The 23,236-nt window shown below is 51.5% G+C and overlaps 1 protein-coding gene across 2 annotated transcripts in view; it reads right to left on the bottom strand.

The window, feature by feature from the left end:
• TMEM51 (transmembrane protein 51) overlaps nucleotides 1-20,371 on the bottom strand; it is a 44,630-nt gene extending 24,259 nt beyond the window's left edge. For both annotated transcript variants that reach the window (XM_060032714.1, XM_060032781.1), the window contains exon 1: nucleotides 20,171-20,371. The gene's annotated coding sequence lies outside the window, so the exon portion shown is untranslated. The remainder of the gene's footprint in view (nucleotides 1-20,170) is intronic.
• Nucleotides 20,372-23,236: the final 2,865 nt, after the last annotated feature.

Raw genomic sequence — 23,236 nt, 5'->3', positions numbered from 1 at the left:
ATTAAGATTAGGAAGGATGAAAAGGATGATGAAGGATATCTATATACAACACCTCAGCAAGTGTCGTCAGTCCACTTGCCCACGGTTCTCAAACCTACTTCCTGCCTCTTCCATTGCTGCCACTGTCACCTGTGCGATTACATCGCCTCCTACCTGGCCTCCCTGCTGCCACCCTGGCCCCAGCAAGTCTTCTCCACACAGCCAAAATGAGCTTCTGGAAGCATCCTTTCGTCATGTCACTCTCCTGCCTGCCTTCCTACTGCCTTCGAGAATAAAATCCAAACTCCCCACCTGCCTTCCAGGCCCTCTGCCACCTGGACCCTGGCTCCCTCTGTCTTCCGGTACTGGCCACAGTGTGGTCCAGCAGCCTTGGTGGCCCTGGAGCTAGTTAGAAAAGCAGAACCTCAGATCCACCTGGACCTGCTGGTGCAGCACCTGCATTTCCACAGGTGAGGTGCAGGTGCATCTCAAGTCTCTGAAGAGCTGCTCCAGTCTGCCCCTCACCCCCACCCCATGCTCCCACCACTCTGCCCTCATCACTGGCCCCCTCTCATCTGTCACTTAAATGTCACTATCGCAGTTCCAAGCCCGATGTTTGCAAGCATTTCCCCATGTGATCCTACCTCTTAGCTCCCTGTTGCTTTGGGACACAGCTATGACGGCAACCTGAATTCATCTTGTTTGTTTATGTTATGTTTTGTCTGCCTCCCCCCCTCCCCCTCATATCCCACAACCCAGAGTAAGCTCCAGAGGGCAGGTACAGGGCAGACAGCACCGGGCACATAGAAGATGCTCTGCAAAGATTTTTGGAATTAATAACAGCCACAAGTATTGTGCCCTTACTATGTGGCATTAACTTTTCTTTACATGGGTTATCTTGTTTATTTTTCATGAAACCTATGAGGTAAGATAGGTACTATTTATGATAATCCCCATTTTGCAGATGAGGAAATAGAGGCACATTAGACACGCGGTCTCATAGATGGTAACAGGCGGAGCAGGGGTTCCACCTGGAGTGGAGTGGGGAGCGATCTAGCCCCTGTAACTACACCTGCTACCACTGCACAATCCCGCCCTCTTATTCATGAATCAAACAGCACTCTACATGTACGAGGGGTGCCTGACATTGAGAAGAATTTCCTAGTGAACACTTCTATAAAATAAAGAATTCTGCTGTTGGGGAATCATAATCCCTTCATGTGCTTTTTGGGTAAATTGCATCTTTGTATTCGGAATCTGTGTAAGCAAGGTCTGTCTAGCCGTATGTTCCCAACGACTGTTGCTATGAAACATTTTACTCCCAGACATGAGTCCAGAAACAAGCCCAACACGGAAGACCCAGGGGCCACTCAAGCTAGGAACAGTTGTTATTTCTGTGCCCTCTGTCGGCTGGCACACCTTCACCCCTCGCCACCACCTGGTAAGTAACCGGTGTCTGGCCTCTCCCTCACTCCAAGAAGCATCAACTACATTCCCTAGGGGCTGTACCAGGTACCCCCAGCATCGCAGCCCCGGGACGCTTTGGGGGAGGCTTATGACCTTGTTCAACCTCCCTGAGAGTCAAGGCCGTGTGCCCCCAGCATCACGTTGGCAGCACAATCACTTGAATATCCTAAGGACGGTGCCAGGCTGCCTTTAGGAGTTATCCTCCTTAATTTAATCCTCAGGACAAGCCTTTACATAGGGAACACAGGGTCTCAATTTTGCAAATGAAGAACCTGAAGCTCAGAGAGGTGAACTAATTAGCCCAAGGTCACACAGCCAGTCAGGGAGAGATCCAGAGCTTGAACAGTTCAACTCAGAGTGGGGCTGGCAAACCGATAATCCCGTTAGCTCATGCTTGTTGAATCTGTACTGTGTACCAGGCACTGGACTAAGACCTTTACTGCCTCATCTCACAACAGCCTCATGAGGTGGGTGCCACAATTGTGCCCATTTCATAGACGAGGAAACCGAGGCTCAGAGAGGCAGACTGGCACCTCTTCAGGCCAAGAAGAGCACAGGGGTTGGACTCCAGAAGAGACACGCTGTGCTGTGTGGCCCCTCTGCTTTCAGCCTAGTGCGGTCACACATTTTTCATTTATAAACCAGCCTTCACAGAGTCTCATGCAGGCAGCTGGATGGCACAGTTTAATGGCCTGCCTTTTATTTTTTTTTTATTTTTGTTTTCAACCCAAACGAAACAGAGCAGCTTGAGAAACCCACATTGTGGTTCCCAAGATGCAGGCAAAAAAACAAAAAACAACAACAAAAAAAACCAACAACAAAAACAGAAATCCAAAAAATCAACAAACAAAAGGGTTGTATGTCCACCTTGAGCTCAGTCTTGTCTAGCACCTGCTGCCACCCCACCCCCCAACCTGAGAGCCAGCGGCAAGAAGCCTGCCATCCATTTAGACATGACAGGGACTGTCAGCCCCGAATCGCTTCCAATAGAGTAAACATGATGGTTAGGAAACATGGGACAAGGCGGGGAACAAGGCTTTGAGTTTTTAAAATGAGAGAATCCACGAGAGGGTTTAATCACAGAACTTCAGGTTCCCTGCACATGGTTCAAAAGGCTCTTTTCTCTGCCTGTTGCCCCAGGCCGCCCTGCAGACTGTCCTATCACTTCCTCGAAGGCATGAAGGACAACCTCCCATCCTCTCTAACCCACCCGGCTCAGTCACGAACAGAGAGGTGTGCAAGCTTGCAGTGATGGTAAATAAAGCTGACCAGGCTTATGGGCTTACTGTGTGCCACATACACACCGACTCATTTCATCCTCACAACAGCCTTTTAAGGTCGGGATTAGCGCCCCCATTTTACAGATGAGGAAACCGAGGCGGTTAAGCAGCTTGCCCAGGGTTCCACAGTTGGCAGAGCCAGGATGTGAACCCACTTTCAGAACCAGTACACACAGTCTTCCTGAGGAAGGGCAAATCTCTTGTTCAACTAGTGATGGATTCTCATTCCAGTGCATGGGGGTCTTCTGTAATGATCCCCATCCCACAAAGCTGATGGCAGTGTGGTGCAGTGAAAAGCCTCAGGAGTTAGGCAGACCCCGGTTTTGATTCCAGCTCCACACAGTCCTGGCTGTGTGACTTTGGACCAGGGACTTGACCTCTCTGAGCCTCAGTTTTGGCTCTGTAAAATGAGGATGAGAATAGCACCTATGCCCATAGGGTTATTATAAGCATTAAATTAGGTAATAGTAATTGTAACAGCCAACATTTGCTAAATGCTTCCCTTGCTCAAGGCACTGCGAAGAAGTATTGTCATCTTCTTCGTTTCACAGATAAGGAGCACAGAGAGGTTAAGTCACTTGCACAAAGACACACAGCTAATTGTGGAGATGTGGGGCTTGAGCCTAGGCTGACTCTGAGCTGAGGTGCCTAAGAACATCCTCTTATAAAATTCAACGTATACACAAAACGGTATAACACAACAGCTCCTCAACACACAGCCAAAGTCATGATTTTCTGGAGGGCAGGGAGACAGAACCCAGAGAGGGCCTGTCTAGCTCTGCCTGATGCCCAGCGCCTGGCAGGCGTCCGCAGCCCTGTGCGGGAGTCCTGCCCTCTGTCCCCAGTACAGCAGACCCTGTGATGCCCGGCACATGGCCAGGATCAGCCCGGTAACTGAGGGTGCTTTGTGCGTGGCTTAGATTCGCTCCTGCCGGTTATCAGGAGTCAGTCCCGGGACCAGACTTTGACCCCAGTTAGGTTTATGCTTCAAAACAGACTCACAGCAAATGCTCAACATCTTCAAAGACTCAACTGTCCTGGCCAGAAGAGACTTTAGCGATTAGAGTCTGGGGTGCCCACCCCAGGCTGAAGGTCGATGCTGTCTGTGGTACTTGCTGAAAATGCAGATGGCCCTGGGCCCCACCCAAGACTGCTGACTCTGAGTTGCCAGGGCTGGGGTAGAGGCATCTGGTCATTTACTTGTTTACTTAAAGTATAATTTATATCTAGTAGATTGCATAGATCTTCGTGTACAGTTTGATAAGTTTTAACAACATATATGCATGTAACCACTGCTGAGATCAAGATACAAGCCCCTCCCAGGAAGCTCCCTGTGTGCGCGTTCCTCCAATCATCCCCCACCCCAGGCAATCACAGATCTGCTTTTTGTCACTATAGGTTAGTTTTGCCTGTACTAGGAATTTATATAAATGGACCAATACGGCGTGTGTTCTGTCCGCCTTCTTTTGTTCATCCGCGGTGTTGCCTGTGTCTGTAGTTCGTTTGCTTCCTTTCTCTTGCTCAGAAGTCCGCTGTGTGGCTACACCACAGTTTGTTAATCTGGTCACCTTCTGGTGGACACCTGGGCTTCTTTCTCGTTTGGGCCGCTGGGTATAAGCTGCTATGAATATACGCGTGAGAGTTTGGGTGGGTCGCTGTTGGCCTTTCTCTCCATAAATACCCAGCAGTGGAATTGCTGGGGCACAGGGAGAAGCATTGACTTTCACCCTCTCTCTGGGTGCTGCAGCCCAGTTGGGGTGGGATTCCCTAGTCTATCTAGGGGAGAAGCCCTCTATCTAGGGGAGAAGCCCCCAGAGGTTACTGGACCTGTTCTGGGTCACAGAGGAATCCGTCCTCCTATCCAATGATCTGAGTCATTCCACATTTTGATTCACATGTAGCTTTGAAAGCTGAACCCGTGGAGTTCTGACTGATGACGTCAGCTGTTCACACCAGGCTGAAAAGCCCATGGAGATAACACAAGGAGTGTTCTGGTTGCCGAAGCTTTGACTAAGGTTCATGCCTCCTTCCCCAGCGTCTACAGATTGCATGTGATGAAAATACATCATTCACAGCCCTTCCTCTAAACCCCACCGGGGACCCGCAGGGAGCCCCAATGCCAATTTAGCAGAGGCAGTAAAGCAACGTGGGTAGAGTCAGTGGTGATTAAAATCCAGGTCTGCCTGGGTGGCCTTAGGCAAACCGCTTCCCCTTTCTGAGCCTCGCTCTCCTCATCTGTAAAATGGGGGCACCCGCAGTACTAATCGTGGCACTGGAGTAAGGACTAAGCAACCGGAGGTGTATAAAAGGAGGTGGCCGTGGCTGGCTGAGCAGCAGGTGGGGGTCAGGGAGCGGAACTTGGGCCCCGCTATTATCTGAGGACCCCTGCATCCCCTACCTGACAGAGATGGGGAGGGGGGCTTGCTAAATATGCAGATTGGAGGGCCCCCTTGTGGACTTACAGAAGCAGAGTCTGGGGTGGGGCCCGGGACCTGCTGTTGGCAAAGCTCCCTGAGTGATTCCGATGCTTACGGAAGCCTTAGAACCCTCATCCTGCGTGTGGACCAAGGCGGAGCCTGGGAAGTCAGCTGGGCATGAGGATGCAGAGACAGGCAGGGTGGAAGGACCCAGTGCGGGAGCTGAGGCTTGCAAGAGCTACAGCTAAGAGCTGGGCCAGGGAGGACCAGGGACTGATGTATTCCTCCACCAAGACTGCCTCTCAGCTCTGCCCCAGGGATTCTGGCCACACATGCCTCACGTGGCCTGTGGGTCAACTCAGCAGAGTCCTACCACCTTCGCAAGGGTTAAAAGTTCTGGCTCTGGAGCTAAGAGGTTCTAGCTTCGACTCCCAGCTTCACAGCCTCCTGGTTATGAACTTAAGCAAGTTACTTCAGCTGAGCTGTAAAAGGGGCATAATATAAAGTGTGTCTCTCTAATGGAGCTGCCAGAGGAAGCCATGAGCTCGAGCGGGTAGGGCACGTACCACCACGCCAGGCAGCCTTCAGCCAGTTGGTACTGATGCAGCACTAGGAGCTTATTTCGCTTCCACTTTAGGTTTGGAGGATGCAGCTGGTGACTGTGGAAAATTGAGAAATACTCCCGGACGCACGGGGCCTGGGCACAGAGGACACGGCCCTCTCGTGCGCACGGTTGTTCCTTCCAGCTGTGCTCTCCCTCCTTTCGGTCTCAGCTTGAATCCACCTTGTCCGTGATGCTCCTGATACACCCGTTTGCTTGACTCTCTACAGCTAAATGGTGGGGTCTCCTGAGAGCCAGGGAGGCCCAGCTCTGCAACCTACGGAGGGAGGGGAGCAAGCGACTTCGCTGAGTCTCAGTTTCCTCATCTGTAAAGTGGGCGTCATAACAGAACGACCCTTAGTGCAATGTTGTGGGACTTAAGGAAAACAACCCAGAGAAGCCAGGTAACCCGGTGCCTGGCCCGTAGTAAGTGCTCAATAAATGTTACCACAAACACTGTGGTCTGGTGTTGAGTAGCCTGTGTCACCCTCCCTCCTGCCAGAGACTAGAAGCTCCATGAGGACAGGGCCCATGTCACACAAAACTACCCCTGCACCGGCGTCCAGGGCTGCAGGATGTCCTCCAGCCGCTCTGACCAGGGCGGCGGCCTCTCACTGTCCCTCAGGATCCCTCCCCGGGAGGCTGAGAGTCCCCCGCGGTGAAGGGTGTTGAGGGTGTGCCGTGGCTCTAGGTGGCCGATGGCAGCAGCCACGCTGGGGGAGGTAGGATTCACGACGCCCAGGCGGGGTGAGGGGAACCAGGAAGGACCCCGTGTGCATCCCATCCGAGGCCCTGGACCCAGGAGAGGAGGCCGGGGTCGTGCGGGGTGAGGGTTACTGTAAGACAAGTATTTTAGCGCCCGGTGTGGGGCACGGGGACCTGGGGAGGGGCTGGGGACACCTCCTCCCAACCCGTCAAGGCCAACATTCTCATCCACGTGGGACAGAGACCCAGGAAAGGGGGGCCCCAGAGAGACTTGGCCCAAGGTCCCTGACAGCAAGGGGCCGACCCAGGATTCAAACCCGTGTCTCTAAGGCTCTAACACCGCGTTCTTACGTTTGCCTCCTAGCAGGGTGCAAATCTTAAACGAACCCTCTGCCGAATCCAAAACGAATGAACCCCTTACAGAAGGTCCCAGGGAGACCACTTCCAGCCCCATCACCAAAGAACCACACTCACAGGCCCTCCCTCCAGTCTCTAACCAACGGCCTTTGCAATCCAGCTGTTTCCACAGAAAAGCTGCTTTTGCTGGTCCGTGTCCTTCGTCATACATCACAGACATCCTCCTTTGTCCACATCATTCCAACATCATCCTTCCCCGCCCCCGCTCCTCCAGACTTCCTAATTACAGTGTGAGAGGCCACCATTCTCCCGGTGCCCTGGGCTTGAAATCTCAGTGTGCTTGAGCATTCCTTCTCCTCCCTACTCCATCCCCAGCCCAGACACGCCCCCAGGTCTTAAACTGGCAGCCTAAGGGCTGTATCTGGCCCACGGACACAACTTATTTAGTCCGTGAACTGTTATTTATTTTATATGCTATAGAGTAGTTGCCAACACTGAGAACATGGCGATCTCATACACAAAACTTGAAAACCGGGTAGCCCTGGTCCCAGTTCTCACATGTAACAGGCAGCCGGTGCTGTGTCACAGCTGTCTCCTATGGAAGGGGCCTGCCTTCCACTCTGCCACAGTCCCCACCACTCCCTGCTGCCTCATGTCTGGCCAGACTCTCCCCTTAACACCCGCTGCTGCATCCTTTTAGACATGCGCATTTGCAGCCCCTGCTCACTTCCACACCCCCTTGGTCCCCAAACTTGTTTCTTCTTCCTTCTCAAAGCCTTTCTTTGCAGTGATTCTTCCCACCCTAACCATCTCCCTCCTATTCCTCAGGCCTGGTTGATTGCGAGAATTACTAAAACCTGCTTCTCTAAGGCTTTCTCAGCCTATAAGTGCAGCCACGCCAACCCTCCAGCCACTGTGTCTGTCAAAACGTCAAAGGAGTCCCTCAGAGCCTACAGGACAAAGTCCCATCTCCCGGGAGGGTGTGGTCTGCCCCAGCTCAACCTTACTTCCCATGTTCTTTGAGTGACCACTGTGTGCAGGGCCCTGTACCAGGCACCAACGATTCCAGCATGGATAAAAACGTGCTCTCTCCCAGGAGGAAGATGGGTGCAACATCAGGGACACGTCCGAGGGAGGGAAACGGTCCTGATGTCGCCCCTGAGGTCACGTAGGTCTGCTTCCCCGTCTCTGCACACTGTGAGTCTCTCTGCCTCGGCCTTCTCCTCTCCCCCAGCTAACCAGGAAGGCGGTGCATCCTGGTTGGTTCCACATCCAACTGATTCCCCTTCCCCCACAGCCAGCAGGAAGCAGCTCTCCTTTGAGCTGTCAATGCAGGTCCTCTGTCTTAGCCAACTGCCACCAGCAGCTCTTGGATGTCTTGAGGGACTCTTTTTCCTTCCCACTTTCTCTCTTTAACTGAATTTAAAGTTAAGCAGGCAGGGGACTGCCCTCGTGGTCCAGTGGTAAAGAATCCGCCTTACAATGCAGGGGACGCAGGTTCGATCCCTGGTCAGGGAACTAAGATCCCACATGATGCGTGGCAACTAAGCCCGCGCCGCAACTACTGAGCTCACGTGCCTCAACTAGAGAGGCTGCATGTCGCAAACTACAGAGCCCACATGCCACAACTACAGAAGAGAAAACCGGCATGCTACAACTAGAGAGAAGCCCACACACCTCAACGAAAGGTCCCACGTGCCACAACTAAGACCTGATGCAGCCAAATAATAAATAAATCTTAAAAAAAAAAAAAAAGTGAAGCAGGCAGGACTTAATACCTGTGTTCTTCTGATCGCCACCTCGGGGCATTTTTACATTTCTCTGGGACTCCTCAAACCCTGAGCACGGAACTATGCCCGTCATAAAGTCTCAACAAATCTCTGCTGATGTCATTCATTCATTCATTCAACAAACGCTCACTGACCAACTACTGGGGGTCCGGCATGATGAACACAGGCATGAACAAGACAAAGCCTGTTCTCATGAAGCTTCTCTTCTACTGAACGAGACAAACACAAGGAGGGATGGATTAACAAGAGATGTTCTGAAAAGGAAACAGAATAGGAAAGAGTAAAGGGGGAAGATGGTCTTTTGGACAGGGTGATCAAGGAAGGTCTCTCAGAGACGGGGACATTTCAGCTGAGACCCACAAGGCGGCAGCATGGCAGGATGAGGAGGTAGGGGGAGTCACCAGCAGCCCTGAATGACGGTGGGAAAAGGCAAAATATTACTCAAGGAGAGATGACAAGTGGTTTCTACTGGGTGTTCAACACAGGTCATTAACGTTCCACATTGGAGGGGAGGGTGTTATTAATATTTTATTAGGTCCCTATACAGCTGTGGTCTTGGAAGTAGGAGCTGGGAAAAACCTTACGGAAGTTCAGGGGTGCACACTCAAGTAAATGGACTCTGAGCTAGGCTAGAGGTGATAAAGATGTATAAATGCTGGAACAATGCGGGGGTGGGTAGAAGTAAAGGACATACCATGGAGGCTAGACGGTCTCCTACCATGGCCCCTGCTTTGGCTGCCCCCAGAGTCAAGGAGAGTAGTTCTGCATTTATTAGGTCAGATTATGTGAAACTGCCTTTTCTGTGGGTCACCTGTAAAGGGGGGCCAGAGCTCATTACTTCCTAGGCTGTGCTGAGGATTGCCTGAGGCTGTGTGTGTAAAACTCCTGGCTCCGTGCGGGGCACACAGTAGGTGCTCAATAAGAGTCCATTCTCTTCCCCCCTCCCCGCCTTGGATCCTCAGCATGAAACTTTCTAAGTTTGGCCACTTCATATGAAGATAAATATACACTCACCATACACACCCAGCCATCCCACTCCTAGGTATTTGCCCAAGAAAAATGAGAAACTCACGTTCATCCTGAAATCTGCATGCGAAATGTCTACAGCAGCTTTAGTCATAATCACCCCAAACCAGAAACAATCTAAATAACCTTCAACAGGTGAAGGAATACGTAAATTGTGGTACGTCCACACAACGGAACAAATGCCACGTGGAGGAGTCTCGTGTGCATTACGCTGAGTAAAAGAAGCCAGCCTCAAAAGGCTTCATGCTGTACGATTCCATTTCCATGACATCCTGGAACAAAGGCAAAGCTACAAGGACAGCAAACATGATTGGCTGCTAAGGGCCAGGGGTGGCAGAGGGGTTGACTACCAAGGGGCAGCATGAGGGAATGTGGGGGGTGGTTAATGAAATTTTTCTATAGCTTCCTCATGGTGGAGGTTACACAATCGTTTGTGTTTGCCAAAACTCACAGAACTGTACATGAAAAAGGGTACATTTTACTGTTTGTAAAGCACACACACACTTCAGGTTTTATATATACGTGTGCATCATAACACTGGGAGGTCGTATCTTAGCTCAGGCTGCTACAACAAGATGCCGTAGACTGGGGAGGGGGTGCTTAAACAACAGACATGTATTTCCTATGGTTATGGAGGCGGGAAGTCCAAGAACAAGGTGTCTGCAGATCTGGCGTCCGGTGAGGCCTCACTTCCTGGCTTGTAGATGACAGCCTTCATGTTGCCTTCTTATGGCCTTTCCTTGGTGATCTCTCTCTCTCTTCCTCTTCATGTAACGGCACTAGTCCCAAGACGATAGTCTCACTCTCATGACCTAACCATCTCCCAAAGACTCTGCTTCCTATTACCATCACATCGGGGGTTAGGGCTTCAACATATGAATTTGGGGGGGACACAAACATTCAGCCTATCACAGACAGATCAGTGAGCTGCTGTGGTTCCCGCGTTGCTCCTATCTCAGCTTCCTAAGGGTAGGAAAGGAGACCCACATGCTCAAAGTTAAAAATGAGAAAAGAATCACCTGGAATAGAGGCTAATAATTACAAAGCCCTCTACAGCTCACGAAGCACCTTACCTAGTAGGAACCCTAAGGGGATCCACAAAAACCCTATGAGATTTTTAACAGTGAAACATTTTCTCTTGTTATAAAAATACTGCCTGTTTATTAAACAAAAATTAATAAATCTAGATTAGCAGAAAGAAAATTAAAATCATCCATTACCCCACCGTCCGTAACTACTGATAATATCTATGATGGTGTTCAGACTTTGAGTGTTTTGTAAACAAACACACTTTTTTAAATTTTACAAAAATGAGATCTTACTGCAGTATGCTTTTGTGACCTTTGAAATTTTTGATACATAATGAACAATTCTGCACATCATCAGTGTTCATCTAAACTGATGTGGCTGAGGAATATTCCAGTACATGGAGGACCCATCATTTATACAACCAATCCTCTACTGCCAGACACACAGTTGGTTTCTCACTTTATTGCTATTATAAAAAAAAAAAAACTGTTGAAACTAACTCCTTATACAATCATGTTTCCTCTGGATAAATTCCTAGTATTGAAACTGCTACCTTTCTTAAAGCTTTGACATGCATTTTCAGAATGTCCTCCAATTTACAATCCCTCCCTGAGCTTGCGAAATCACCATCTCCCCATATCAGCATTCCTTTTTTAAAAAAATAAATTTATTTATTTTACTTATTTATTTTTGGCTGCGTTGGGTCTTTGTTGCTGCGCGGGGGCTTTCTCTAGCTGTGACGAGCAGGGGCTACCCTTCATTGCGGTGTGCAGACTTCTCATTCCCTTGTTGCGGAGCACAGGCTCTAGGCGTGCGGGCTGCAGTAGCTGTGGCTCGCAGGCTCTAGAGCGCAGGCTCAGTAGTTGTGGCACACAGGCTTAGTTGCTCTGCGGCATGTGGGATCTTCCTGGACCAGGGCTCGAACCCGTGTCCCCAGCATTGGCAGGTGGATTCTTAACCACTGCACCACCAGGGAAGCCCAGCATTCCTTTTTTTTTTTTTTTTTTTGCAGTACGCGGGCCTCTCACTGTTGTGGCCTCTCCCATTGCAGAGCACAGGCTCCGGATGCGCAGGCTCAGCGGCCATGGCTCACGGGCCCAGCCGCTCTGCGGCATGTGGGATCTTCCCGGACCGGGGCACGAACCCGTGTCCCCTGCATCGGCAGGCGGACTCTCAACCACTGCACCACCAGGGAAGCCCCAGCATTCCTTTTTTTAGCTTAAAATTTTTAAACTTTTCAAAACATTTAAAATTTTATATGTGAAAGATGGCATTGTTTTAATTAGCAGTTTCTTTAATATGATGAGGTTGAATGTTGTTGGGTTTTTTTCCTATCTGCTTATGGGTCAATGCCATTTGTTCTTTTAATTTCTTTACAATATTGTGTTAGCTTATACTGTACAGCAAAGTGAATCGGCTATACGTATACATATATCCCCTCTTTTTTGGATTCCCTTCTCATTTAGGTCACCACAGAGCACTCAGTAGAGTTCCCTGTGCTATACAGTAGGTTCTCATTAGTTATCTATTTTATATATAGTATCAATAGTGTATATATGTCAATCCCAATCTCCCAATTCATCCCACCTTCCCCCTTCCCTCTTGGTATCGATACGTTTGTTCTCTACGTCTGTGTCTCTATTTCTGCTTTGTAAATAAGATCGCCTATACCAATTTTTTCAGACTCCACATATATGTGTTAATATACGATATTTGTTCTTCTCTTTCTGACTTCCTTCACTCTGTATGACAGTCTCTAAGTCCATCCATGTCTCTACAAATGACCCAATTTTGTTCTTTTTTATGGCTGAGTAATATTCCATTGTATATATGTACCATATCTTCTTTATCTATTCCTTTATCCCATTTCTTAACTAGGGCATTTAGCCTTTCCTCACTGACTAGAAGAGATCCTGTATGTGTCCAGAAAACAGCCCCTTGTCTGGATGTGTTGCAAATATTGCTCCAGTTTAATATTTACTCTATGGAAATTTTTTTAACTTTAGAAGCCCAATCTGTCAGTCACTTTCAAGAATTTATTTTATAATTTGACCTTTTACTACCATGTTTTAAAAGCCTCTTACAAAAAGGGGCTTGAGTAACTTTATAGTGGAGAACTCTTACAGACATGACTTTGACCAAAGGATCAAGGTTAACACCCCCAATAAGTCATGCTGACATCGTGGAAATCTTGACATAATGTCACGAGAACACTTCACCTCTGCAGTATTCTTTCCCCAAACCTCAAACCTCAGTCTAATCATGAGAAGACACCAGACAAACCCAAAGTGAGGGACATCCTACAAAACACTGACCAGTACTCGTCAGAGCTCTCGAGGTCACGGAATTCAAGGAAAGACTGAGAAACGGTCACAGATCAGTAGAGATGAGGGGATGGAGAACTAAACGCAAGGTGGTGTCTTGGACCAGATCCCGGAGCAGAAACATGACAGTGGGAACGCTGGTGAGATCCCAGTGAAGTCTGTCGTTTAGCCAGGAGCAATGTGAATTTCTTAGTTTTGATACGTACACTAGGGTCATGCACAATGCCCTTCACCTCTCCAAGTTTTGCTTTTGGTTTTGGTTTTCTAGACAGAAAAGTCATCAAAGTTCGTGGCTATGGGTGGGGAAGGAAAGTGAGGTGGGAAGCGGTTCCTGGTTCCTTCTGACCAAAGCACCGGGGTGCGGAGAGGGATCGGGGCAGCCGGAATGGGTCTGGAAAGGTAAACTGAGTCGAAACTCTAAAGAGTCCAGTCTTCAGAGCTTTGAAAGCGAAGGGGCTTAGCCCAACCTTGACCCTGCAGGCAGTGGGGAAGCGGCAAAGATTTCAGTTCAGTGCCTGATATAGTTATTGGTTTAGTTCCCTTGTTTGTTTCCTAATGTATGGACCCCTCCCCCAACCCAGTACGGTGTAAGCTCCAGGAAAGCAGGGACTGAGTCTCCCTTATGGAACATTTCCCCCCAAAACCCTGGACACCTGGCCTGTAGAGTGAACTCAGCGAATACTGGTTGAATGAAAGAAATCAAGTAAATGGTTTTTCCCACCCCTGCCCTTCACATCTAGTATCAGCCCGTGTGAATGAAGCTCTCTTATGCTGCTGGGCCTTTGCACAGGCTGTACCTCTGCCAGGCACAGCTGCTGACCTTCTGCTCCCCCTTCGGATTTCAGCTGACACTCTGCCCTTTCTGCAAATCCTTCCTTCACTCTCCAAGTCTGGGTTAAACCAACTCCTCCAAGCTCCTGGGTTTCCTTGCCACTGGTCAGCTGTATTGTAACGGTGGCTCCCGGGACCACTGGCCCATCTAGGGGGCGCAGCTGGCCTCTCAGGTCCCCACCAGCTCGTGACCAGCACCCAATGTTAGCAGCACATTCGTTTAAAATGGCAGCTCTTGGCAGCCAAAGACAACTTCCTCCCCACTCCCCATGGTCTAATTTGCATCTGTCAGTGTTTGAAAACAATTACCCAAAGGCAACTCCAATATATAATCGCTACCCACCACACCGCAGCTAATGAAGCTGTAATATATGGAGTCTGAAAGTGTGAGTGTTTTGTTTTTTATCATATTCCCCCCATGCCCAAGTTTCAGGAAACCATGTCCACATCCTAACCAACACAAGCCCGGCCAGTCGGGGTGGGGAAAATGTGGAACAAGGGTAACGAAATTCTGTCTCTCCTTGTCTCTCCCAGACCAGCTGTGAAGAGGAACAACTGGCAAAGACAAAAAATTCACCAAGCATTAGAGCCACGTGGTTCTACGTCTTGAATAGAAAAAATAGCAGAACCTCCTGGGCATCCAGAATTATACATCATATGAGACCACGATCTCAAAAAAGGACCTCTCTCACTGGTGAATTCTCATCCTGGTTCTGCCAAGATTTGCTGGGTGACCTTGGGCCCATCGCCTGTAGGATGTTTCCATCAGGGAAGCTCTGGGGACATTAAACAGGTTTAACCAACCCTGTGATGTGTTTTAAATGCTGGCATTGAACAAATGACTGTTTTGTGCATTGTGCAATTTAAGCTGGACCACTGGCACGACAGTTACAGTCATGATGATAAACATGAATTCCTAGCGCACATACCAGTGTGCCCCAGAGGAGAAGCGGGCTGCAGGGCCAACGTGTGTCTCCAGCCAGGAGCCCTGTCTGATACTGACTTTAGTGCCTCATCTGAAGACCCTCATCAATGTCAGGCCTGAGAGCCCTCACCTGCCCCGCACAGGCCTCAGACTCTGTTTTCTGGCCTCAGTTTCTTCTAAGAATCGAGGTGGCTAGACCAGCAGCGGTTTCGTTTTCTTTTTAATGTCGCAGAATCTCTTTAAAGGGATCCTTCGCACCATGACATCTTTAATATTTGTAAGCAGAGTTTCTGCCCAGCTGGCCCTGCTTCCCACCACTCAGCCCTGCCCCCACAAACCCCTGAGTTGCTTCTAGGACCTGTCCAAGGAATCCCAAGTTTCCCAGGATCACCATATAAAAACCAGTGAGGGACTTCCCTGGCGGTCCAGTGGTTAAGACTTCGCCTTCCAATGCAGGGGGTGCAGGTTTGATCCCTGGTCAGGGAGCTAAGATCCCACATGCCTTGCAGCCAAAAAGCCAAAACATAAAACAAAAGCAATATTGTTAACAAATTCAGTAAAGACTTTAAAAATGGTCCACATCAAAAAAAAGAAAAATCTTTAAAAAAAAAAAACCCAGTGAACCGGAGCCGGGTCTTTAGTTGTGACACTCGGGATCGTCGCTGCAGCATGTGGGATCTAGTTCCCTGACCAGGGATCGAACCTGGGCCCCCTGCATTGGGAACGTGGAGACTTAACCACTGGACCACCAGGGAAGTCCCCAAGATCACGACTAGTATTGACAATTTACATGGCATTAGCAAGGCTTCAACCCTGTTAGAGGATGAGAGACGCCAGGAAATCCTGTCCCCAGGGTGGGGTGACTGACCTTATCACCTGAGTCGGTAACAAATTCTCTGCACGTCTTTGCCATCTTTGCCTCTCCAAGAGGTAGGGCTTGGAGACAAGCAACCCAAATTCTGATTTTTCGAGGGACCTGCACTTGCCACCCCAGTGCCTAGTCCTGGGGAGATTTGGGGAAAGGGGTGATAAAAACAGGGTGGAAGCACCTGGCTAGGTTAAAACCAACACAGCAAAAGATCAGAAGAGACGAAGCTCTCTCCCTCCCTCCTAGAATCTTGGGATCACACCCACCCCACCCCTGATGGCTGATGTCCTCCATTTCTAAGAAGCTCACTGAGAATCAATGTTTGCATTAGATTTGGTAAACACAGCCCTTTTCCCAACAGCCATGGTGACGGTGACCCGAGAAGTGGCCCCCTGAAGTCCCACAGTGGTAATTTGCATAGCGTTACAGAATTTGGGCTACTGGAGCGTTCTGATTTTGGCCACAAAATTCTGGCCTCCTAAGTACCTTCCAGCCATCACATGGTAGAAGCACGTGAGACTGGCAGGTTAGAACCGGTGTGAAAAAACCGTCAGGTGGGGAAAGTACACATCATGATTGATGAATTGGAAGACCAGGATATGAAATAGCAGAGCAGGCAAGCCAGCAAACAAAAAAAGTCTGAATAAGACACCACCGTGGCGACAGTGGTTGTCAGCATATCGTGATGTTTTCCTTCCGAGTTTTCCACAATCAGCATGTACTTCCTTTGTAACCTGGGGGAGAAAATAACTTCAAGAGCCTGTCTATCCAGGGGCACATGATAAAGCAGGGTTCAGGGAGCAGCAAGTAAGTTTAATCACTAGTTTAGTCCCTGGCGTGAAAGTCAGTTTGAAGAGATAGGTCCTGAAAATGTCAAGACACATATACTCCTTGCCTTCCGGGGGCCCCAGCGTTTACTCCTTCTGGACGTGTGACTGTGGGTACCCCCCAAACTCCTGGCAGTGTGGAGTACAGGGAGAAAGGGGCCCTTGCAGGAGGAGTGTGCTCTGTTTTGTTTTTTCTTCAAGAACCATCCTCAAAGTCATTCAAGACAGAATCGGGAATCTTGGGTTCTAGCCCCAGCTCTGATCTCAGGCCCGTCCTTTCCCTTCCCCCTTCCCTAGGCCTCAATCTCCCAATTTGTAAAACAAATGGAGTGGACTTTCAGATGGCTAAGGTCCCTTCTGGCTCCAATATTCTCAGAGCTAAAGGAACCAGCACTCAGGCTGAAGGGCTGCTATGTCTGAGAAATCTAGGGCAAGAGAGAATAAGGAAACTTTCAGCTGCTCAGCCCGAGTAAACGACACAGACTAGAAGGCGGGGGCCAGCCCAGCATCTTGACACAGGGCTTGGGGCAGAGGCGAGGGAGGAGCAGAGGATGAGCCTGAGGCACTTAGCAGAGATCCCCGGAGCATGACCTCAGGCCAGCGTCTCGTCTCGGGGCTGTCCGGGAAGGGTAGGGCAGTGTGGGTGGCCTGGAGCAGGCAAAGCCAAACAAGTGACCTGTTTCTCCGCGGAGCCAGAGCTCCCAGCACGGTGGCTGGTGCACCAAAGGCTCAATCCAGAAGGAAGGAGGAAAAAAAAATCACCAGCCTAAACGGGGCCACCAGTCCAAACTGGGGAGGAGCAAGACAGATGTTGAGAAAACCTCCCACCCTGGACTAACCTGGGGCCCTTAACAAGTCTCTGACTTGAACGTGGCCAGTCTCCTGGGATAATGCAGAGGAACCTAGATCCGGTTCTGCTGCTCACTTGCTGTGGGCCCTTGGGTGAGTTCCTTCCCCTCTCTGAGTTTTGTTTGTCAAATGAGAGGACATTCTAGGGTCCTCCCGTGGCAGGTGAAAGGCCGTGCATGGTCCACCTCCAAGTAAAGGAGACTTATAACCAGGAGAAGGATGCTCTTACGGCTGTCAAGTGCAAAAACCAAACCAAACCAAACAAACAAATAAAAAACTCCTCTAAACTTCAGAGCAGACACAACAAAAGGGAAAGCAAAAGCCAGCAGCCAGAAGCAGACCCTTCACCCCGTCCCCAGTCAGAAGGCATCTGAGATTAGGGAACTTTCCTGGCCCTTAGGGAGAAAACTCTCCTCAGTCCCTCGAATGAGAAGCCCAGAGCCAAAGGTCCTGGAGCTCTGGTCTCCTCCAGCCCAAGAGCTCTGAGGGCTTTACTGCCAGCCCTGCAGAGGGAGGAAAGAACATGTACCAGAACCGTGACCCAGGAAAACAGGAGCCCCCCCAAAGGGACAGGCTGCCCACTGCAAATGCCAACAGGAGATGGGCTGCTGACTCTGTCTCCGGCATTGCCACTCCTCGCATAGACGCAGACGCTCCTGGGGCTCGGCACTTCTCAAACCAGAGAGCTGGAAAGCCTCAGCTGGAGGGGCTTGGGCCCTGCTCTGGTGGAGGACAGGCTGGCAGGCTGAGCCTCACACTGAATCCACAGATCTCCTCCTTGACCAGTGGTCACATGCTAAGACCACCTCTGCCTCCTGTGCGGGGCACCACGCCAGCTTCTTCATTCCTGATGCCTCCGCCAGCCTGCGGGCCAGCCTCCTCTCCCCTAGCAGCCTTCTCCAAACTTCCATGCAGCCAGATTTATCTTCCTAACACAGCAACAGGATCAAATAACTCTCCTGCTTAAAGAGCCTGAACGGAATTTGTGTCTTTCTTGTCCAGCGATGTATACTGAGCACCTAGAACAGTGCCTGGTCCATAGAAGGCACACAGTCAACATCTGTGGACCGGTTCTAAGACGTCCACTGAATAAAGTCCCACCTGTGATGACCTCGCCCCACCTCACCAGTCCAGTTCACTCCAGATCCTCCAATCCCTTTACTTCCCTGCGTCCTCCCACAAACCCACCTGCCACTACCTGAGCGCCCCCCTCGGTCCAGCACACCTCGTGCGCCTTCATACCTCCGTGCCTTTGCCTGTGCTGTTCCACCTGCCCAGACACCCTTCCTACCTTGTCCCCTTGAGAGACTCCACCTCACCGTTTAATTTACTAACGTTCTTTTCTTAGCAGGACCTGCTGGTACGCCTCACCCTGAGTTACTTTCTTTCTTCCGTTCTTCCCTAAACCTGTACCATAGCTTCCTACAGAGTACTTGCTGTGTGCGAGGCATGAATGTCCCCCCTCACCCTAGGTTATCATTCCCACTGTACAGATGAAGAAACTGAGGCTCAGAGAGGCAAAGTGACACTGTGGGTCACACAGCCAGGGAACGGTGGGGTCTGACTATATTGCCACCTCTTTACGACACGTGCCATTTACTACTCACTAGGCTGGGAACTCTCTGAGGTCCCTTGGCCCTGCATCCCCAGGGGGCCGGCCTAGGCCTCTGTGATACTCAAGAGGCCCTAATCATTGAACCACTGGCAGCTCAGGACATTGTGAGGAACAGATACACAGCCAGTCTCCTCCCCTTTCTCCCTCTTCTGCCTTTTCTCCCAATCTGGGAGATAGCTCTGGCAAGCTGGGGAGGGACACATTTGGAGGGAAAGGGGCCCCCTCCCAATTCCATTTGGCCCTATCAACTTAGGTCAAGATCCCTGTGTGACGTCTCCAAAGTGTAAATGCCAGTCACAGGTCCCAGAGCCGACCCTTCACTAGGAAGGCCATCCTCGAAGTGACCCCCCTCAAAACGAAAGCCAGAAGCCAGCCTTAGAGGGCAATCCCTCTCCTGCCTCCCGCCAGGCTGGCTCCGGCCCCGCCCACCCCGCTCCAGCTACACCTGGGTTCCCAGCTCCTGGACCACCCGCAGAGTTAGCGAGGACCCGTCGCAGCTTCTCGGGAAACCGTAGGGACGTCCAGGTTTCCTGCACCCTCGTCCTTTGGCAAGGAAAGATTTCGTTCTGAAAGTGCCCATCCCTCTTAATCAGACTTGGCATTCTGGGCCACAGGGCTCCCTTCAGGGCGCAGACTAGATATCTGATTTGGACCTGAGTAGTATTGATACTTGCTCTGCGGCAAGCACTGATGCCCCACCTCGCCCCGGGAGGTTATCACTCCCATTTTTCTAGGTGAAGAAACCTGAGTTACACCCCATTGCTCACACTCATTTCTCACCCTTTGCCTCTAGTACCTAACACACACACACACACACACACACACACACACACACACGAATCTATATCCCTTAAAAGTCTCCCTTTCCAAAAAGGAGTAAGGGATGGGGGAAAGGGCTCTTTCGGGCAGCGCCGGGTGGTTTCCTGGGACCTACTGAGAAGTTCTGCTCTAAGCACCGAGGGAAGGTGCCTCCTTGGCCAAGGGTTCGAAATCCGCCAGGCGGATGGCACCTGTCCCCGCCAACAGGGGGCCCGGAGGCCGGCTGCCTTCCCCCAGGCGAAGCCAGCTGTCCTCAGCGCAATGCCCGGGAGCCGGGTGGTCCCTCACTGGCCCGGCGCGGCTCCAGAGGATGCGAGTACACAGTCCTCCCGCCGAAGACCCCGGGCAGGAAGCTCTCAGACGAACGGACAGACAGACCCAGATAGCCGTCGACTCCCCCCGGGGCCCTGTGGGGAACAATCCCTCCGCGGGGCACGGCGGGGCGGAAGGCGCAGACTCACCGGGGCGGCGGCGGGTCCAGCTCGGTCTCGGTCGGGCGGCCGGGGGCTGGGGGCCACACGACCCCGGCCCCCACAGGCTGCCTCCTTCGGGTGCCGCGATCCCGGGGCTGGGGGCTCCGGGGAATCTCGGTCGAGGGAGCGCGGGGGCGGAGAGCGCGCAGCCCGCTCTCGGACCGGGATGGAGACGCAGGAAGCGCGGCCGCTGGGCGCCGGCGTGCCGGAGGGAGGGACCGCGAGAGACGGAGGGCGGTGCCGGCCCAGAGCGGCCTCCGGCCCCGAGAGGCACCGCCCACCAGTCGACCCTCTCCGCCAAGCCCGGCCGTCTGCTCCACCCAGAGGCCCGGGGCGCCGAGCCCCAGCTGCGGAGGGCGGACACCCACTCCGTCCGGTCTCCTGGGGGAGTGCGGGCCGGGGGCGCTGGGCCGCATGAAGTTGGCTAAACCGGGGTCGGGGGCGGGAGGGAGGGGGCAGGGCCCTGACTCCTTCCACCCCCGCGGGGGACCGAGAATTGGATGTATGCGGGTAGGGTGGGGAGAGGCGTCTCGGCCCGGAGTCCGGGTTTTAAGGGTTAAGTAAGAGCAGAGATTCCCCACCAGGCCCGGTGGCTCAGCTCAGCGGGCCCGCCTGCCGCGCCTTTACCTGGTGAGGCGCTCACCTGGCCAGCCGGTGCACCGGCCTCCCCACTCCCCCGCCCCTTCCTGGGGAGGCTGCCGCCTCCCTCTTCACCCTCTAGCAGGTTCAGGGTGCTGAGCCCCGCCTGCACCGCCCAGGGCTGGGGCCCTGCGAGGTAACTGATGGGCGGAGGTAAGAAAGGAGGAAGCGAGTTTTTGAAAAGCGAGTCTGTTCAGGCCCTCGACTCGGCTCCCCACCCGCTCCCGGGCTCCCTGGGCGCCCTCCGGGTCTCACACCTGGGCCTTGGTCGGGGTGGAGCCCATTCCAGGTGCCTGCACCCGCGCCCGGGATGGGGCCGCCCCGGCTCGGGTGTCTCCCCAGCTGGAGGCCCGTTCCCAGCTTTGCGGAGGACTTGCCCAAGGAAGCACCGGTTGGTGTCCTAACGACCAGGTGGCAGGGAGGTGGTCCGCCTCTGCTGAGAGCCCCAGAGCTGCTGCCCAAGGCTTGGCTCTGGGGAGGGTGAACCACAGCTTGGGAGGGCGACTCTAACCTGCGACCCTGCGTGGGGCCGCTGCCTGGAGGTTTGCTGTGGAACTGCGCTGCTGGGACCCAGCCCGATTCTAAACACAGAGGGAGAAGGTTGCCCTTCTCCTCTCTCAACCTTACATTGTTCTGAATTCCAAGACTGGTCAGGCCAGGGTCCATTTCTCCAGTGTGTGTCCAGCCCTTTGAAGTTCAAGTCCTGAGAAAAGCTGATAGGCAGCTGGCCGGGTGTCAGAGAATCTAGCTGAGGACAGAAGGCGCCTCCTACTGGGAATCTGCCCTGTCCAGGATGGAAAATAGACACCCTGCTGGTAATTGCAATCAAGCTCACTTACAAACTGCTGACTTCATGGGTACACATGGTCCCCATGTGTGTATACCTACAGAGTGGTCACACGTGGGTATTTTTTCCCGTTGTTGCTTCTTAATGGCAACAGTTCAACAGGACCCTCGTGTCTGTAAAGAAGCCAGTTTGGGGCTGTCCTGTGATTTGGGGGTGGGAAAGGCATTTAGAGAAACAGAGTAATGGTCTCCATAAGTATATCAATAACTGGTATTCCTCACATCCTTACTGCGGATCAAGCACCAGGTTACCACCTGCTGCCCTTGCACCATCTCATTTAATCCTCATAACAACCCTGGAGATGGTTATCAGTTATGCCCACTTTATAGAACAGAAAGCTGAAGCTTAAAGGGTTGAGGTCATTTGCCCAAAGTCATACAGCTGAGAAGGGTCAGGAGCTTGACCCAAGTTGGTCCCCTCCAGAGTCTGTGCTCTCCCTGCTATAGAAAAATCACTTGTCATGTTCTGGGCCCTGAGACAAGCTTCCTCTGCTTTTCCTATCTGTCACTCAGGAAGAAGACACCAGTGTCGCACTCTGCATAGTGGTGTCATTTTTTGCAAGTCTGCCTCCTGCTCTCCTGAGGACTGGGACCCCTGCGCCCCCATACTGGCCCCCTGCAGGTGCTTAGTAAATATTTGCTGGATGAATGAAAGCCCCAAATAATAACATTATCTTAGCAAATGGGGAGAACCTTTGTGTAGAAGGGACCTGTGATAACAGGCTCCCATTTGAGAGCTGTGCGTATCCACTGCAAAGTTTAGACAATGAATTTGGGAAACTTCCAGGCTCTGAAGGAGTGATGGGAAACAGTCACATAGCTCTCAGATAAGACCAGGAATCTGGTTTTCATTTCACTCTGCAAGACCAACTTTGGAGAGGCCTGGACTGCGGGTGATCATTTCAGACAGCTGTTCCAGCTCCTACCCAGAGGCAAAGGGCCTCAGTACTTTTCCATGCCAGGGTCCAACTCCAGAGCCGCCCTGCTCTGTTGCACACCCAACTGGGCAGGTCTCGTCTATCTGAGAAAATCATCTTCAGAGTGTTCCTTTTAGGCAGGCTGACCCTGGCTAATCTGGGGAGAGGCTGGAGAAACTCTCAAAGCTGAGCCACAGGCAGAACCCAGAAGCTGGCAAAGGAACCATATTTCTCTTTGTCATCCTCCCCTTCAATCCTTCTCCCTCTATGTGGTTAGTTTCTCTGAATCTTCCCAGGTTCTCTATGTCCCATTGAGGAGCCTGACTTAATTTAACTGCCACCTTATCCCACTGTCAGCTGACAAGGGCCTGAGACATGCCCTTGGGAAAACCGCCAAAGAAATAAATCTGGAATGGTGGAATTTCTGTTACCTGTTACCATCATAGGCAATGGGGAAGATGACAGTTACCATTTACCGAGCCCTATGTTTCAAGTGCTCCACAAACATTGTGTTATTCAATCATCACAACAGCCTTAAAAGGAAAATTCTATTATTCCTGTTTTTCAGGTGAAGCTAAGACTCAGAGGAGTTACGTCCCTGGATCCATTAGCAGGTGGTAGAGCCAAGAATTGAACCAAGGTATATACTTGC

Source organism: Delphinus delphis, chromosome 1 (assembly GCF_949987515.2).
Source record: "Delphinus delphis chromosome 1, mDelDel1.2, whole genome shotgun sequence".
NCBI classification, from domain to species: domain Eukaryota; kingdom Metazoa; phylum Chordata; class Mammalia; order Artiodactyla; family Delphinidae; genus Delphinus; species Delphinus delphis.
This window is presented reverse-complemented; position numbering and strand designations above follow the sequence as displayed.